At 39.1% G+C, this 20,505-nt stretch overlaps 1 protein-coding gene across 1 annotated transcript in view; it reads left to right on the top strand.

Moving 5' to 3' along the window:
• Positions 1–20,505, top strand: part of LOC150087903 (hemicentin-1-like) — a 1,496,027-nt gene that overhangs the window by 1,243,816 nt on the left and 231,706 nt on the right. The gene's annotated exons all lie outside the window — the stretch shown is intronic.

Raw genomic sequence — 20,505 nt, 5'->3', positions numbered from 1 at the left:
CATTACATGGCTGCCACCTTTCTGACTATTTTTGAAACCTGTTCATGTCATCCTGAAGGAGGACTGCTTGGCACTGATCATTAACAACTCTCCCAATCTTTACATTGTCTGCAAATTTTGAACTTACACCCTTTATCTCTTCATCAATGTAATTTATGAAAACCAGAAAGAACAGTGGGGAACTCCACTTCTGACATTACACTGATCCTTGGGGAACTCCACTTTTGACATTACACCAATCTGAAGAATATCCATCGATCACAACCCTCTGCATTCTGCTCTGTAGCCACACTGCAATCCATCTTAGAATCTTTCCAATAATCTCAGCATGCTTCAGCTTATACAGTAACCTCTCATGAGGAACTTAGTCAAATGCTTTGCTAAAACCCGAATAAACTGTCAAAATTGTCCCTACATCCAGCTTATCAGTAACTTTGTCAAAAAGGATTGCACTGTTAATCATTGCCTTGAAGATTTTCCCAACCACCGAAGTCAGATTAACCAGTCTGTAGTTACCTACTTCACTCTTAAAACTGCCTTTATGAGTTGGCGATATGTTAGCACGTCTCCAATCCAAAGGAATCTCTTCCAAGTCACAAGATGCTCCCATAATTAACCTCAATGGTTCAATACTAATAAACAGTCATCTGTAATTTCATACAGCTGAACCTCTCTTGCACAGCCTCTCCTCAAAATAAAGGGTCTTTTGTCAGTAAAGAGAGATGTGAAATACCTATTCAATTCATCAGTTAGGTTATCTAAGACTTTCCCACATCCAATAAACAAGTGTCTGATCTGATTTGTTTTATTCTTCTTTGTATTCACATATAGGAAAAACTCCTTGTCACCATTATTTTCTCTCATAGTCAGTGCTTTCTCATACTCAGCCTTGGCCACTCTAACTTCTTTCTGTGGCACTATTACAGATCAACTTGTAGCTGTTGTAGATCAGTACTTTTCATTGCTCTGTAACTCCCTCACGCTATTTTTTTTCTACTCGGTTAGACCAGTCAGCTCCATATTCATCCATTTCAGCATCAACCATGTACAATATCTTCCTAATAGTATATATGAATTCATGGTTTCTGTGATTTTTGCCTTAAAGCTATTCCATAATTCAAATGTATTCACCATCCATATGCAATCCACACCATAAATAGCTGCCACATAGTGTCCTAGACTGTCATAGTCCAGTCTTCTGAAATTAAACCGGTGCCTTAACCTTTTAAATACTACATCATTTTTCAACTTCCAACTAATGATTGCCTGATCGCTACCTACCAGTGGTTTCTGTATTTTAAATCCTGAGATTTCATCTGATTTGTGAGTAATGATGAGGTCAAGAATATTCTCACTCCTAGTACTTTCTCCACCATGATGTAACAGATAATAATAATCTAATTTATTTAAAATTTATGTTCTTCGTGGTTCTTTCCCCCCTACTTATTCCAATCAGTTAGGGGCATGTTGAAGTCACCCATAATAAGACATTCACACTTCCTTGCCCATTCCATCTGTATGTAGAGACTCTCATCATACTCTTCACAATCTTCTGTACTGTATGTTTTTCATACTCTCATGATACGTTTGCTTCCAACACCACACAGTTCTGTGCTGGCAGAAGTAACTTCTGTGTTAGCAAAAGCTCTTTTTGCACTCAGGCTGCTTTTGATAAGAAATGTGACCCAACCATCCCTTCTGTCTTCCCTATCTTTCCTAATACATTATACATGCTGTAGTGGAACTAATCATCCCCAATTTCCAGGTGGTACCATGTTTCTGTTAGTCCTATTATATCAGCTTTCCTAACCAGGAGTTCACATTCAGCAATTTTTAGCATTAGCATTATTAATAAAGGCACCTGATGCAAGAAAGCAAGCTTATATAGTATCAGCCAAAAAAAAAAAAAAAAAAAAAAAAATCCCTTCTCATTTCACCCATCCACTCACACCAAATGTTTGTTTAGTTCTGCCTCGAATCTATTTAGGCTATCAACTTCTACAACAACAGATGGAAGTTTGTTCTAGCAATCAACCAACTACTGGCTAAAGGCAAATTTCCACACATCTATCCTACAACTGTCTTTCCTTAATTTGAATTTATGCCCTCTCAGGTGATTATTCTAACCAATAGAAGCAATCCCATCAGCATTGAGCATGCTCAAACCATTCAAGGCTTTATACACCTCAATCAGATCACCTCGCAGATGCCTAGTCTCCAGACACTGCAATTTGCAAAACCTAAGCCTTTCTTCGTAAGAGCAACCATTTGTTCCATTCACTAATCTCGTTGCCCTTCTCTGTACTCATTCCTCATAACTTTCCTTATACAAGAGGATAATCACCTCCTTATACCTGCTAGAAAAATTCCTGTATATCATTGACAAGACACCATGAGCTACTCTTGCTGACTGTCTGCACTGCTCAAAAAACTTCATATCTGCCTACACAATTACCATCAGGTCCTTTTCATTTTCTACCATTGTCAGTGTTGTACCACACAGTTGATACGTTACTCTGGGGTTACTGCTTCCCATATTCAGGACTTTACATTTGTCAATGTTAAACTACAGTTGCCACCTCTCAGCCCATCTGCTCAATTTTTCTAGATCCTGTTGCAGCAGTGTACTGTCATTAGTGTCATTAACAACCCTGCCGACATTTGTATCATCTGTCAACTTGGACATTATTATTATTATTATTATTATTATTATTAACAGCTACAAAACAGCAAACAACGTGCCTGAGGGTGCAGCTACAAAGAATTATTACATAGCTTCAAAGCAGAAGCTTGGAGTATACATTTCCCAAAGTAAAGAAAAAAGTAAATGTACAGATAAAATAAAACTAAATAAATAAAAGTAGGACTCATCCGTCCTATTTAAGTGAACAGGCAGAGCACTGGTATTTCTTCACACACATTACACAATCAGAGTCTTAGAACTTAAAAGAAGAGTCTATTTCGGTAAGGGTATCAAATCCACGTGTTACAAGTTACAACTCCGCTGAACGAGAAGTTTTTTTAGCCAAATTTAGCCGCTTATTGAATATCCTTTACATCAAATTATTTTTTGTAAGTAGCGTATAGACTTAGTAAGGATGGTTGGTTTATTTTGGACATCAAGATTTGAAAGTTAATTAATACTTAAGTGTCCATAGATTACCGTTCGTAACTTCCGCCTTTGTCTTTGTCATACGATCGTTATATATCGAACCTAGATAGCGTTAGTATAGTATACGTTATAATATTTTCAGTGATCGGTAAAATCTATTAAACTTGTTCAACTTCGTTGGCATTTAAATTGCACTTTTAACTAAATACATATACCGACTTAGATTACAAACGTAACATAATTAATTAATACATAACTGATACGGAAGTTATATAAAGGGAACTCGGAGATAATTAATACTTGACTGATTGATTAATACTTGACGCTAAAAATATATATCCCGTTATAGCTGTGTTGGGAGATAAGTTAGGGTTATAAACTGAAATTGAAATTTTATTTAAATTAAAAGTAATCATGACTCAGACCAGAGCAGCAAAACAAAAGGCTCAAGCTAATGGAAGTGCTGTGGCTCAGAGGAGAACTGAGGGGGGCAGTTGCCGCCTGAGTCACAGCCTTCTAAAATGCACAGCTTGCATGATGTTTGTGGAGCATTCAGGTACGGGACATGATATTGCCATGGGGGATGTCTTTGTGTGTGCACGATGCAAGGAGTGTATCGAAATCAGGCAACAACTCAGCGTTCTTATGGGCCTATATGAGAGCTTGAAGGACAGGGTGGATGCCCTCGAAGGAACTAAATTGAGGGGCCCATCAAGCTCTCAGCTGCCCACATCAACGCCAGAGCTTGCACTTGGTCATCGCGAAACACAGCGGCAACCCCCAAGGCAGAATGCGCTGGTCCCAAAGGAACTAGTAGTTGTTGGTGACTCTATTGTCAGGGAAACAGGGAACATGCTTTGTAAAAAGGATAGGTGGAATAGGACCAGAGTATGTCTGCCAGGGGCAAAGGTTGATGACGTTGTAGAGCAGATATCATCTTTTAAGGGCACAAAAGGTGATATAGTTGTACACGTGGGCACTAACAATATCAAGAGTAGGAGACCGGCAGAATTGCTTAACAAGTACAGGTCACTGTTGAAAAAAAGCCGTGAAATAGGGTTGAATTTGAAAGTGTCTGCAATTCTGCCCAGACACGATAGGAAGGAGTATATGATGAGAGCCTTGTCGATCAATTCGACCCTGGAAAGATTGTGCAAGGCTCAAGGGGTAGAATTTTTTTCAGCCTGGACTGTACTTGTTAACAGGAGGGATTGCTTCTACAGGGATGGGATACACTTAAATAGAAAGGGTGCAAGAATATTTGCTGATGCTATCGAGGCAGTGTTAGGTGGGTCGGAAAACTGCTAGCTTGGGGGGATACAAAGACAAATAGATTAACAGTAGCCACTGGCAGAGGTGAAAGAGATTCTTGCACTGCTTCTATTGGAATGAGCAGAAGACTGAAAAACAAGATTCAGGATATTTCAGAGACTGCTGGGAGTCATTGTGGTACAAGTAAACACATGGGTTGTGTTAGGGTAGCTAAGAATAGAAATAGGTGCATGTATACTTGCGTGTACACCAATGCTAGGAGTTTAGTAAATAAATTTGATGAATTTGAGGTATTGCTCAAAACATCAAAGGCAGATATTGTTGGGATATCAGAGACTTGGTGTCACACAGATATAAGGAATGAAGAACTGGAATTTGGGGAGTACAACATCTACAGAAAAGATAGACTGGATAGGAAGGGAGAAGGGGTTATGCTATTAGTTAAGAAATACATAAAATCCAAGGAAGTGAAGCCAGTGGACATCGCTGGACAGTGCAGTGTCGAGTCAGTTTGGTGTGACATAAGCATTGGGAGATCAAAATTGAGAGTAGGAGTGTGCTATAGGCCTAATGACTCTGATGAGTATAATAAGAAACTGTACAGGGAAATAGAGTGGGCCAGTAAATCAGAGAGTCTTATAATGGGAGATTTTAATTTCCCAGATATTGACTGGAATTTGTGGGCTGGTCACCCACACACTAGCAAGGCTTTTGTGGATTTATTGGATGATTGTTTTCTACATCAGCATGTTTGGGAGGCAACTAGAAGATGGAATACTCTTGATTTGATTATCAGCAGTGATTCTTCATGCATTAAGAATCTGCAGATAAATGAACCACTAGGTGGCAGTGATCACAGTGTGCTGAAGTGGGATTTACTGAAAGAGGTAACTACCATCAGGGGTAAAGGGAAGGGTTATTGCTTTCGTAAAGGTGACTACGATGGACTGAGACAGTATTTAAATTCTATACAGTGGGACCAACTGATGATGTTACCAACAGTAAACGCAAAATGGGAAGCATTCAAAGAACTTATCTTGGAAGCTACTAGACTTTACATACCAACTAAGAAATATTGTTCAAGGTTTAGGCCTAAATGGATGTCAGATGAACTGATGAGCATATGGCAGAGAAGAAACATGCATGGGATACATACAAATTAACACATGACACAGAAGCCTATGATAGATACAAGTTGATCTGTAACCAAGTGACAAAGGAGGTTAGGCAGGCGAAGGCAGATTACGAGAAATCTTTGGCAAGGGATGCAAAGAAAAACAGCAAAGAGTTTTTTACTTATGTAAACTCTAGAAGGAAGGGGTTGAATCAGATTGGTCCACTTGATATCGATGGGTCAACTGTTGATGATCCTGCTCAGGTAGCTAACAAACTAAATGAATATTTTGCATCGACATTCACACATGAGGAGTTATTTAGCGAGCGGAAAGCCAGAGGTGTATTCAACTCTAGCAGTAAGCTAGAAAATCTTGTAATAACTGAGAGTAAAGTGGAGGAGAAATTGTTGAAGATAAACACAAGAAAGGCACCTGGGGTGGATGGGATCTATCCAGTTATATTAAAGGAGGCAGCAAAGGAAGTAAGCAAACCCTTAGCCATAATTATGAGAGCTTCCTTGGACTCAGGGGAGGTACCCATAGACTGGAGATGTGCAAATGTGACCCCAGTTCACAAAGGAGGATCAAAAGCTGACACAAGCAATTATAGACCTGTGAGTTTAACTTCTGTTCCAGGAAAATTAATGGAGGCACTAGTTAAAGAAGCACTGCAGGTCATTTAGACAAGACTTCAGTTATAGCTCGGACACAGCATGGTTTTGTTAAGGGGAAGTCTTGCCTGACCAATTTGATTGGATACTATGATGCAGTCACAAAGGAACTGGATGCAGGGAATAACTTTGATATTATATACTTGGATCTTAGAAAGGCTTTTGATACTGTTGCACATGGAAGACTGCTGCACAAATTGGAGCAGTGTAACATTGGAGGCAAATTGCTGCTGTGGGTAAAGGGGTGGCTGAGGGGGAGAAGACAGAGTGTGTTAATCAATGGACACTGCTCGTCGTGGACTAATGTTATTAGTGGAGTCCCTCAGGGCCCAGTGTTGGGTCCATTATTGTTTTCTGTATTCATAAATGATATTGATGATGGTATATCAAGCTTAATGTCGAAGTTTGCAGACGATACAAAGGTAGGCAGGGTTGTCAAGGACACTACTGACACTATGCTGCTGCAACAGGATCTGGAAAGGTTGAGCAGATGGGCTGAGAGGTGGCAAATGAAGTTTAACATTGACAAATGTAAAGTACTACACATGGGAAACAGCAACCCCAGAGCAACGTATCAACTCTGTGGTATTACACTGACAGTGGTAGAGAATGAAAGGGACCTGGGTGTGGTTGTGCAGGCAGATATGAAGTTCTCTGAGCAGTGCAGACGGGCTGCAAGAGTAGCTCATGGTGTATTGTCAATGATATATAGGAATTTTTCTAGCAGGGATAAGGAGGTGATTATTCCCTTGTATAAGGCAATGGTCAGGCCACACCTAGAGTACTGTATACAGGCCTGGAGGCCTCATTTCAAGAAGGATGTAGAGCTGCTGGAACGAGTACAGAGAAGGGCAACAAGATTAGTGAATGGAACAAAGGGGTGCTCTTACGAAGAAAGGCTTAAGATTTGCAAATTACAGTGTCTGGAGACTAGGCACCAGCGAGGTGATCTGATAGAGGTGTATAAAGCATTGAATGGTTTGAGCATGCTCAATGTTGGTGGGATTCTTCCTCTCGCTCAGAATAATCACCTGAGAGGGCATAAATTCAAATTGAGGAAAGACAGATGTAGGATAGACGTGCGGAAATTTGCCTTTAGCCAGCGAGTGGTTGATTAGTGGAACAGACTTCCATCCCTTGTCGTGGAAGTTGATAGCCTAAATAAGTTTAAGGCTCAGCTGGACAGGTATTTTGAACGAACAGAGGGGTGAAGTGGGAGTGGTTTTTTTTTTTTTTTTTGGCTGATGCTGCATAAGCTTGCTTTCTTGCATCAAATGCCTCTACTAATGCTAAAATGCTAATGCTAATATTTTAAGTCAGGTACTGGATGAGGTTAGCAATTTCACTTGCCTCTTGAAGTGTCCGGGGGTATCAAATATCTCAATATTTGCTTTGTTCATTGATCTTGCAGTTCTGTTGTAGAAGTTGTAGTATCCATAATTTGTTCTCGCATATGATGGTTTCAGCAGTGGATGGTTTCTTAATGCTCTTGTCGGAGCGTTGAAATTTATTTGTGAGACGAGATGAGGGCAATTCAGGGTACCATTTAACAGCTGGTTAAGAAGGAGTAAGTCGGCTTTATCTCTTCTTTTTTCCAGCGTTTCGAGTCCAAAGAATACACACCACTCTTGGTAGGATTTCTCATAGTATTCAAGGTCACTTTTAAAGCAAATGTACTGGATTGCTCTCTTTTGAATATTTTCAATTTCTAATTTTTGGTAAGCAACATGTGGGGACCAGACCTGTGAGGCAAATTCTAGTGCTGGCCTAACATAGATTTTGTAAAGAAAGATGAAAAGTGCCACCTGATTGAAGTCTCGGTTAATTCTTTTCAGGAAACCTAGTTTTTTGCTAGCTGCCTTCACAATGTTAGAGACATGGACATCAAAGGAAAATGATTCTTTAATAAAGATACCTAAATTTTTGGCTGTACTAATTTTTTTGATTGACTTGTTGTTGATACAATAAGAAAAATTTTGTTTTTCCTGTGTGCATTAGCAAAGCTCATCAGCTCACACTTGTTTTCATTGACTGCCATTTTGTTCTCCTTCAGCCACTGAAGAACTCGTTGAAGAGCTTCATTTAGGATGATGCAGTCATTGGTACTGCGAATTGCTTTATAGATTTTTATGTCATCTGCAAATACGTTGATTTTGATTTGGTAGTCTCCAAGGGTGCTTGTCAGGTCATTGATGTAGATAAGAAATAATAGCGGGCCTAAGGATGAACCCTGTGGGACACCAATTTCAGGACTGAAAGGATATGAGGTTTTACCTTTAAATGTCACAGACATTTCTCTACCTTCCAAGTAGTTTTCAATCCAGTTTAGTGCTTGTCCTCTGAGACCATAGTGATGCAGTTTGTTGATTAGTCTCTGATGGACTACCTTGTCGAAGGCTTTGCTTAAGTCAAGGAAGATGGAGTCGACTTGTTTTCCTTCGTCAAGCGCCTGGGATATGTTTGAAACAAACGAGATCACATCTGTGCAGGTGGAACAACCCTTGATAAATCCGTGAGAGTAATCTGACAAATTAAGTTTCATAAAGTTAAATAGCTGCTTCATTACAATGGATTCAATTATCTTTGAGAGTGTATTCAATTGACAAACTGGTCTGTAATTGTTGGGTGAGGATGGGTCTCCTTTTTTTGTAAAGAGGGGTAACAATGGCCTTTTTCAGTTGAACTGGATAGATTCCACTTTCAAATACCAATTTTATTAAGTGAAGTAATGGCTTTATAGTGTAGTTCCACATTTTTTCCATAAGACAGTAGGGATACCGTCCGGGCCTCGTGTGAGGTCCTTTTTCATACTATGGATTGTGCTCAATAATTCTGCTTGGTTTATTTCAAATACTGTTAGGGTATCAATGTAGTTGAGAGGAAAATTTTCGTTACCTTCCATCCCGTCATCTGCTGTATCTGTTTTGTAAATTTCTTCAAAGCTGCTAGCAAGGTAGTCTGCCTCAGACAAAGATGACAATTCACTGGGAATATCTAGCATGTTTACAGCCGCATTTGATTTTTTGCTTTGAAATAGCTGAATATAGGCTTCATATCTTTTGCCTCGAAGACTCTTCTTTCGACAAAGTACAGGTATTTGTTGTAGTCCTGTTTTAATGCCGTTTTAACCTGTCTTCTTAAGGAGGAATATTTATTGTAAAGGCATATTTCTTTATTTGTCTTAAACCTACTATGCATTTTTCGTTTTTTTTGCCAGTAGGGATTTTAGTTCCTTAGAGAACCAGTGTGGGTAATTTGTATCAGGAACACTATAGCCCGGAACAAGATTGTTAGCTACTTCATTAATGATTTGGTAAAAGCAGTCCAGTGCTTCTTGAGGATCATTGATTTTTAATAGTAATTCCCATTAAGCCTGATATACCATCATCAATATCATTAATAAATACAGAAAACAACAATGGACCCAACACTGAACCTTGGGGGCCTCCACTAATAACATTAGTCCATGAAGAGCAGTTTCCATTTATTACCACTGTCTGTTTTCTCCCACTCACCCATCCCTTTATCCATAGCAGCAATTTGCCTCCAATGCCACACTGCTCCAATTTGTGCAGCAGTCGTCCATGTGCAACAGTATCAAAAGCCTTTCTAAGATCCAAATATGTGATATCAAAATTATTCTTTGCATCCAGTTGCTTTGTGACCACATCATAGTATCCAATCAAATTATTCAGACAAGACCTCCCCTTAACAAAGACATGCTGTGCCCAAGGTATAACTGAAGTCTTTTCTAGATGATCCTGCTTCTTTAACCAGTGCCTCTATTAATTTCCCTGGAACAGAAGTTAAACTAACAGGTCTGTAATTACTTGAGTTGCCCTTTGATCCTCCTTTGTGAATTTGGGTCACATTTGCACATCTCCAGTCCATGGGTACCTCCCCTGAGTCCAAGGAAGCTCTCATAATTATGGCTAAGGGTTTGCTTACTTGCTTTGCTGCCTCCTTTAATATAACTTGATAGATCCCATCCACCCCAGGTGCCTTTTTTATGTTTATTTTCAATAATTTCTCCTCCACTTTGCACTCAGTTATTACAAAATCATCCAGCTCACTGCCAGACTTTAATTCACCTCTGGCATTCCCCTCCCTGAATAACTCTTCATGTGTGAATCTAGATGCAAAATACTCATTTAGTTTGTTTGCTCCCTGAGCAAGATCATCAACAGTTGAACCATCAATATCAAGTGGACTAATCTGATTCATTCTGTTCCTGCTAGAGTTTACATAATTAAAGAACTCTTTGCTGTTTTCCTTTGCATCCTTTGCCAAAGATTTCTTGTAATCTGCCTTTGCCTGCATAACCTCCTTTGTGACTTGGTTACAGACTAGGTTATATCTATCATAGGTTTCTGTGTCACCTGTTAATTTATACATAACTGATGCATTTTTCTTCTCTGCCACGAGTCTCATTAGTTCATCTGACATCCATTTAGGTGTAAACATCATCAATTGGCCCCACTGTGTAGAACTTAAAAACTGTCTGAGACCACCATAGTCACCTTTACAAAAGCAAAAACCCTTCTCTTTATCCCTGATGGTAGTTTCCTCATTGAGTAAATCCCGCTTCAGCACACTTTGATCACTGCCACCTAGTGGTTCCTTTATCTGCAGATTCGTAGTGCATAAAGAATCATTACTGATAACTAGATTAAGAGTATTACTCTGTCTAGTTGCCTCCCTAACATGACGCTGTAGAAAACAATCATCCAATAAATCCACAAAAGCCTTACTAGTGACCAATCCACAAATTCCAGTCAATATCTGGGAAATTAAAATCGCCCATTATAAGACATTCTGATTTACTGGCACACCGTATTTCTCTGTAAAGTTGTTTATTATACTCATCAGAGTCATTAGGCCTATGACCCACTCCTACTCTCAATTTTACTTTGCCAGTGCTTATGCCGCACCAAACTGACTCGTCACTGACTCGTCGCCTGACAACTGGTTGTACTTCCTTCGATTTTATGTGTTTCTTAACTAATAGCATAACCCCTCCTCCCTTCATATCCTGTCTATCCTTTCTGTACACATTATTACCCAAATTCCAATTCTGCACTCCTTATATCTGGCACACGCTTCTTGATTAGACCGGGGTTCGAGCCCGTCACCACCAAATGCGGAGGATGCGGAAAGGTTAAGGAATGACCACCGCATATCCTGGAGCAATATGGCCTTAGTTGCTAATGCTCCTAAAAACCAAAACAACAACAACAACAACCTTATATCTGTGTGACATCATGTCTCTGATATCCCAACAATATCTGCCTTTGATGTTTTGACCAACACCTAAAATTCATCAAATTTATTTACCACACTCCTAGCATTGATGTACACGCAAGTATACATGCACCTGTTCCTATTCTTAGCACAGCCTAACACAGCCCACGTATTTACTTGTTTTATGACTCCCACCAGTTCCCGAAATCTCCAGCAACTTGCTTTCTGGGCTGTTGCCCATTTTAATAGAATCAGTGCAAGAATCACATGGCGCCTCCATAGCCAAGGTGGGAAGGAGCAGCAGTGCATAGCACACGCTTCTTGATTAGACCAGAGTTCGAATCCGTGACCACCAAAAACGGAGGATGCAGAAAGGTCAGAGAATGACCACCGCATATTCCCGGAGCAATATGGCCTTAGTTGCTAATGCTCCTAAAAACCAAATAACAACAACAGCAAGAATCACTTTCATTTCTGTCAGTGGCTACTGTTAATCTATTAGTCCATGTATCATTCCTATTCTTAGCTACGCTAACACAGCCCATGTATTTACTTGATTCATGACTCCCAGCAGTTTCTGAAATCTCCAGCAACTTTCTTTCTGGACTGTTGTTCATTTTAATAGAATCAGTGCAAGAATTACTTTAATTTCTGCCAGCAGCTACTGTTAATCTATTAGTCCATATATCCCCCCAAAGGTAACAGTTTTCCAACACAGCTAACACTGCCTCGATAGCATCAGCAAATATTCTTGCACCCTTTCTATTTAAGTGTATCCTATCCCTGTAGAAGCAGTCCCTCCTGTTAACAAGCACAGACCAGGCTGAGAAAAATTCTACCCCTTGAGCCTCGCACAGTCTCTCCAGGGCCGAATTGATCGACAAGGCTCTCATCATATACTCCTTCCTGTCGTGTCTGGGCAGAATTGTAGACACTTTCAAATTCAATCCTAACTCCTGGCATTTTTTCAACATTGACCTGTACCTGTTAAGTAATTCCGCCAGTCTCCCACTCTTAATATCATTAGTGCCAATGTGTACAACAATATCAACTTTTGTGCCATTAAAAGATGATATCTGCTCCACGAAGTCATCAACCTTTTCCCCTGGCAGACATACTCTGGTTCTGTTCCACCTATCCTTTTTGCACAATATGTTCCCCGTTTCCCTGACAATGGAGTCACCGACAACAGCTAGTCCTTTTGGAACCAGCACATTCTGCCTTGGGGGTTGCTGCTATTTTGCTTGATGTTCAAGGGCAAGCTCTGGCATTGATGTGTGCAGCTGAGAGCTTTGTGGAACACCTCAATTTAAATCCTTTGAGGGCATCTATTCTGTCCTTCAAGCTCTCATATAGGCCCATAACAATGCTGAGTTTACACCTGATTTCCTCACACTCCTTACATCGCACACACACACACACACACACACGCACGCACACACACACACACACACAGACATTCCCCTTGGCAATATCATGTCCCGTTCCTGATTGATCCACAAACATCAAACAAGCAGTACATTTCAAAAGGCTGTGATTCAGAGGACAACCATCCTCTCAGTTCTCCGCTGAGCCACAGCACTCCCATTTGCTTGAGCCTTTTGCTGTGCTCCTCTGGTTCATGTCATGGTTTTGATTCAATTTCAAATATAATTTCAATTTCAATACAGAGATATTACCCTAAAGTTGTATCCCAATGCAGTTATAACACTTTATTTATATATACAGTCGATTCCAGTTATTTGAGACACATCGGGACTAGTGCATTTTGGCCTGATTAAGCGGCTGCCCCAATTACCCGAAGTTTCACATAAATAGTTAAAAATACAATGGACCCCGCTTTACAATTGGTTCACTGTACAATCAAATCATGTTATGATGGACTCACCGTAGTAAAGGAGTGTTCACTATACGATGTGTAGTAAGCGCCAGTCATTGTGATCATGTTTGTGAATTGAATTTTAATTCAATTAAACAGCGATTCTAATGAGCAAAAATAGGAATATTATTCACAGGCTATAAAAGTAAAGATATATTAAGCACAAATTTACCCTTTAGTACCTTACAAATTAAATGATACGTGAAAATTGGAATAATTAATATGTACTGTAATATGTACATGCAAACTAGTTGACATTTCTGTTCACTGACATTTGTGGGGTGGGGATTAAAATTTAAAACAGTAAAAAGATAAGCAATCAATAACAAAGAACACGACACACACAAATTGCAAGTAACACGATACGTGCAAGTGAGAATGGAGTAACAAGTTACGAAGTTTTAAAAATAGAAATGAAGAAAAAATTCTGAAAATTAATTTTTTTATATGATTGAAGAGTCCTTGGAAGTGTAAACACATTTCACCATAATAACCCACAGAATTCCAGCTGTCGGTATTATCACAAATTCAATGAGATCAAGTTTACCACCCATTTATGATATATTGCACTAACAGAAAAGCCCAATAAACAGGTGACTGCTAATTGTTTTTATTGTTTTATGGTTGTGAACTCCAGAATTTCTATCAAACTATGTGGTATGGTCACAGACAATCATAGGGTAATCTCCAGTGCTGCGGTCTCTTGCCCCGATTAAGCGGCATGTTGTCCCAATTAATCGAAATAAAACCTGGCTATTTTCTCAATTGGGTTCTGTTTTTCAAGATTTGCCCCAAATAAACGGCTGCCCTGATTAATACAGTGGTATTCCAATAACCGGAATCCAATGTATATATATTTCAGTTTTGAGAATTATCCCTGAGTTACATTATATGACTTTCGTATCTCCTGTAAAGTTATATGTATTAATTTACAATGTTACATTTGTAAAATCTGTATGGTTGTTATATGTATGCAGTTAATAAAGTACAATTTAATTGACAATGAAATTTAATAAGATTAAAAAATTTTACTGATTAATTGATAATACTATATAATACTAAGCTAACAGATTTCTAATATGGTGCTATGTGTTTCGCTAACTGGTTTTACATTAAACCTTTACGCTATCTAGTTTGGGATATACGTTGTATCGTATAACAATGGCGGCAAGTTACGAATGGTAAATCTATTGACACTAAGTCAATAAACTAAGTCAATTGATAATCAACACTAAGTCAATTGATAATTAACTCTCAAAATCGCTATCTAAATTCAAAATAAACCAAGGAGCTTGACTAGGTCTATAATCCACTTATAGAAAATAATTTAATATAACAATTAAGTCAATAAAATGGCTAAATATAATTAAAAACTTATCATTCGCCAGAACTGCAAAATCTTGTCCAACATATGGATCGGATACTCTTACCGATACCCTTTATTGATAACACTCATTTTATTGACAACGCTCCTGACATTACTATAGACACGATTAAGATTAAGTAGTCTTCTATTGTTTACTACCATGACATACCCCTGAAGTTATTTAGGCTTGTTTTCCTAACTTTATCTTCCTGCTCATTTAAAACATTGCTACCTTCTGAACATATTGCCAACATCAGCTGTTGCAGCAACAAACAAGAATTCTTATATTGAGTGCAAACACTTTGATCATATCATATCATCAGATAAACATGGATCTATATTACCCTCTCCCTCCTAACAATAACGAAGGTAAAGAAAGCCTGCACGAGAAGCATGCAAAAGTTCAATTACATTTACTGGTAAATGTACTTTGCCATAATGGCATTTGTATTGTTACTTGCTCCGTAAACAGACGGTGGGTATTATCAGTCTGGAGTAGAAATTGAATCCCATTGGAGACTGAAACCCTTCCAAAGTGGAGGGGGTAACCTGACCTTTTTTCTTTAGAATCACTGGTGGACTAGTGGATAAATTGTTTATTAAGAAAAAAAAAAAAAAAGGTAAAGGAAGCCCACATGAGAAGCACGACAAACTTCGAAAAAGTTTACCGGTGAAACTACGTGACAAACATTTTTACAACACCAGAACTTCCAATATGACTCTGTTCGTGATTCAATTAGTGATTCTAAAGAAAAAAGGTCAGGTTACTCCCCTCCACTTCGGGAGGGTTTCAAGCTCCCATGGGATTCAAGTTATGCTCCAGACCAATAACACCCACCGTCTGTTTCCCGAGCGAGCAACAATACAAATGCCATTGCGGCAAAGTACTTTTACCAGTAAATTTCATTGAACTTTTGCATGCTTCTCGTGCAGGCTTTCTTTACCTTAGTCCTAACAGTTTCTTTCCCTGAACCTTTAAGATATTGACTCAATGATACTGACAAAAATCCTTGCACCACCTTTGTTCAATTCAATACCATCTCTACAAAATAGATTCATTCTACCTACAAGTGAGGGTCCTGCTGATAAAAAAATTTCCCTCCTAGAGCCTTCCAGACTCCCTCAAGCCTTCAGTTAATCTTCAAGGCTTTCAGCATATAATCCCTCCTATTGCATCATGGTAGAATTGCAGACACATACACATTCTGACCTAACTCACAACATTTTTTCAGCATTTCCTATATTTATCCAACAAATGGTCATGTTGTGTTTGTTTAATATTGTTTGTCCCCACATGAATACCAATGCTCTCTTTACACTCCCCCTTAAAATCTATATCAGACTATCTACAACATATACTTGATTATAACTAATACTATAATACTTAGTACTATATTTAAGGGCACAAAAGGTGATATAGTTGTACACGTTTGCACTAATGATATTAAGTACAGGAATTACTTATCAAGTACAGGTCACTGTTGCAAAAAAAAGCCGTGAATTAGGGTTGAATTTGAAAGTATCTGCAATTCTGCCCAGATATGATAGGAGGGAGTATATGATGAGAGCCCTGTCGATCAATTCGGCCCTGGAAAGATTGTGCAAGGCTCAAGGGGTAGAATTTTTTCAGCCTGGTCTGTACTTGTTAACAGGAGAGACTGCTTCTACAGGGATGGGATACACTTAAATAGAAAGGGTGCAAGAATGTTTGCTGATGCTATCGAGGCAGTGTTAGGTGGATCGGAAAACTGCTAGATTAGGGGATACAAGGACTACTAGATTAACAGTAGCCACTGGCAGAGGTGAAAGAGATTCTTGCACTGCTTCTATTGGAATGAGCAGAAGCCTGGAAAACAAGAAGCAGGATATTTCAGAGACAGCTGGGAGTCATTGGGGTACAAGTAAACACATGGGTTGCGTTGGAGTAGCTAAGAAAAAGAACAGGTGCATGTATACTTGCATGTACACCAATGCTAGGAGTTTGGTAAATAAATTTGATGAATTTATTGCTCAAAGCATCAAAGGCAAATATTGTTGGGATATCAGAGACATGGTGTCACACAGATATAAGTAATGCAGAACTGGAATTTGGGGAGTACAACGTCTACAGAAATTATAGACAGGATAGGAAGGGAGGAGGGGTTATGCTATTAGTTAAGAAACACATAAAATTCAAGGAAGTGAAGCCAGTCGCCATCGCTTGACAGTGCAGTGTCGAGTCAGTTTGGTGTGACATAAGCATTGGGAGATACAAATTGAGAGTAGGAGTGTGCTATAGTCCTAATGACTCTGATGAGAATAATAAGACTCTATACAGGGAAATAGAGTGGGCCAGTAAATCAGAGAGTCTTATAATGGGAGATTTTAATTTCCCAGATATTGACTGGAATTTGTGGGCTGGTCACTCACACACTAGCAAGGCTTTTGAGGATTTATTGGATGATTGTTTTCAAAATCAGCATGTTCAGGAGGCAACTAGAGGGAGCAATACTCTTGATTTGATTATCAGTAGTGATTCTTCATGCATTAAGAATCTGCAGATACAGGAACCACTAGATGGCAGTGATCACAGTGAGCTGAAGTGGGATTTACTCAAAGAGGTAACTACCATCAGGGGTAAAGGGAAGGGTTATTGCTTTCGTAAAGGCAACTACGATGGTCTGAGACAGTATTTAAATTCTATACAGTGGGACCAACTGATGGTGTTACCAACAGCAAACTCAAAATGGGAAGCATTCAAAGAACTTATCTTGGAAGCTACTAGACTTTACATACCAACTAAGAAATATTGTTCAAGGTTCAGGCCTAAATGGATGTCAGATGAACTAATGAGACATATGGCAGAGAAGAAAAATGCATGGGATACATATAAATTAACATGTGACACAGAAGCCTATGATAGATATAAGTTGATCTGTAGCCAAGTTACAAAGGAGGTTAGACAGGCGAAGGCAGATTACGAGAAATCTTTGGCAAGGGATGCAAAGAAAAACAGCAAGGAGTTCTTTACTTATGTAAACTCTAGAAGGAAGGGGATGAATCAGATTGGTCCACTTGATATCGATGGTTCAACTGTTCATGATCCTGCTCAGGTAGCTAACAAACTAAATCAATATTTTGCATCTATATTCACACATGAGGAGTTATTCAGGAAGGGGAATGCTATAGCAGAAGTAAACACTGGCAGTGAGGTAGATGATCATGTAATAATTGAGAGTAAAGTGGAGGAGAAATTGTTGAAGATAAATACAAGAAAGGCACCTGGTGTGGATGGGATCTATCCAGTTATATTAAAGGAGGCAACAAAGGAAGTAAACAAATCCGTTAGCCATAATTATGAGAGCTTCCTTGGACTCAGGGGAGGTACCCACAGACTGGAGATGTGCAAATGTAACCCCAATTCACAAAGGAGGATCAAAGGCTGACACAAGTAATTATAGATCTGTGAATTTAACTTCTGTTCCAGAAAAATTAATGGAAGCACTAGTTAAAGAAGCACTGCAGGATCATCTTGACAAGAATTCAGTTATAGCTCAGACACAGCATGGTTTTGTTAAGGGAAGGTCTTGCCTGACCAATTTGATTGGATACTGTGATGTAGTCACAAAAGAATTGGATGCAGGGAATAACTTTGAAATTATATATTTGGATCTTAGAAAGGCTTTTGCTACTGTTGCACATGGAAGACTGCTGCACAAATTGGAGCAGTGTGGCATTGGTGACAAATTGTTGCTATGGATAAAGGGATGGTTGAATGGCAGAAGACAGAGAGTGGTAATTAATGGACACTGCTCATCGTAGACTAATGTTATTAGTGGAGTCCCTCAGGGTTCAGTGTTTGGTCCATTGTTGTTTTCTGTATTTTTATATAATATTGATGATGGTATATCAAGCTTAATGTCCAAGTTTGCAGACGATACAAAGGTTGGCAGGGTTGTTAAGGACGCTACTGACGCTATGCTGCTGCAACAGGATCCGGAAAGGTTGAGCAGATGGGCTGAGAGGTAGCAAATGAAATTTAACCTTGACAAATGTAAAGTACTACATATGGGAAATAGCAACCCCAGAGCAACGTATCAACTCTGTGGTATTACACTGACAGTGGTAGAGAATGAAAGGGACCTGGGTGTGGTTGTGCAGGCAGATATGAAGTTCTCTGAGCAGTGCAGACGGGCTGCAAGAGTCATTCATTGTGTCTTATCAGTGATATACAGGAATTTTTCTAGGAGGGATAGGGAGGTGATTATTCCCTTGTATAAGGCAATGGTCAGGCCCACCTTGAGTACTGTATACAGGTCTGCAGGCCTCATTTCAAGAAGGATATAGAGCTGCTGGAATGAGTACAGAGAAGGGCAACAAGGTTAGTGAACAGAATGAAGGGTTGCTCTTACGAAGAAAGGCTTAAGTTTTGCAAATTACAGTGTCTGGAGACTAGGCACCAGTGAGGTGTCCAAAGCCCTGAATTGTTTGAGCATGCTCAATGCTGATGGGATACTGCCTCTTGCTCAGAATATTTACCTGAGAGGGCATAAATTCAAATTGAAGAAAGACAGATGTAGGACAGATCTGCGGAAATTTGCCTTTAGCCAGCGGGTAGTTGGTTGGTGGAACAGACTTCCATCCCTTGTTGTGGAAGTTGATAGCCTAAATAAATTTAATGCTCAGCTGGACAGGTATTTCGAACGAAGAGGTCGTTCGAAATACCTGATGCTGCATAAGCTTGCTTTCTTGCATCATATGCCTCTACTATTGCTAAAAGTAAAGTAAAGTAAAGTAAAGTAAAGTGCAGCCATTATCAACCCACTGCTGGATGGAAGCCTCCTCAACAATTCATGCTGAGGGAAATCGACCATAATCTGCCACGCTGCTCCAGTGTGGGTTGGCAGATCGACCATATTCAACAGTCAGGGGCTTGAACCCCGGTCTACTCAAAGAGCGTGTGCTACTGCACTCCCGCTCCTGACCACTTGGCTATGGAGGCCCTTTATATCAGATAAACACATATATAACTGAGCTATAAATGTTAAACAAATGGATAACAAAAACCAATTTTAAGAATTACAAAAAAATTTTATGTAGCTGGTTCAAAATTTTCTCCCTATTGTAGTTCACACCTGCACACTTTGCCTCTTTTTCGGCACATTTTCTGTTTCTCTTGCTTAATATATATTAAGATACTGTTATAGTATATGGATTGAAAAAAAAAAAGAACCTAGCTTAGCTTTTACTGATATTTTTATCAGTTACAAGCACAAAATGCCGACCAGGCCAGCCAGGTGGGTAAAGGGCCTGCCTGGCAACCCAAAGGTCTCGGGCTTGGATCTGAGTAAAATGAAAAAACTTTGGGAGGTGCATTATGGCCACAGAAGCCAATGCACTAACAACTAACAAATAAAATAAAAAAAAGCACCAAATACAAATCAGCATTAAATTGTGAGCCCATGACATTTTAGGATTCTTTTCAAATTGTGTCATCAGACCTTAAGTGTGGACTAAGAAAAAAGGAAGGGCTTCACATGAGACTCTCTGGAGACCACTGCTAAAAAAAATTTTGGAGTGGTGTCCAGAATCCTGTGTGACTTGTTAAAATACTCAAATAAATTAGCATAAATATTTTAAATACCTTTCTTCATAAAAATTTTTGAAGACATTTTAAAGTGCATATGCTGGTGTAATTGCTAGTAGCTGTTTATACTGCCTGGCAGTAAGTCTGAAATTTATGCTTACAGATAACCTACTTTGGAATTTGTATGATATGTGGAAATTCTTTCATAAGTTAATATAATATTTTTAAAATTCTAATGATATCCTTGATAATAAATATGAGTTTTTACAGAACAGACTATCTG

The sequence above is a fragment of the Mastigoproctus giganteus genome, chromosome 3, assembly GCF_048544385.1.
Source record: "Mastigoproctus giganteus isolate SK-2022 chromosome 3, ASM4854438v1, whole genome shotgun sequence".
NCBI classification, from domain to species: Eukaryota; Metazoa; Arthropoda; class Arachnida; order Uropygi; family Thelyphonidae; genus Mastigoproctus; species Mastigoproctus giganteus.
This window is presented reverse-complemented; position numbering and strand designations above follow the sequence as displayed.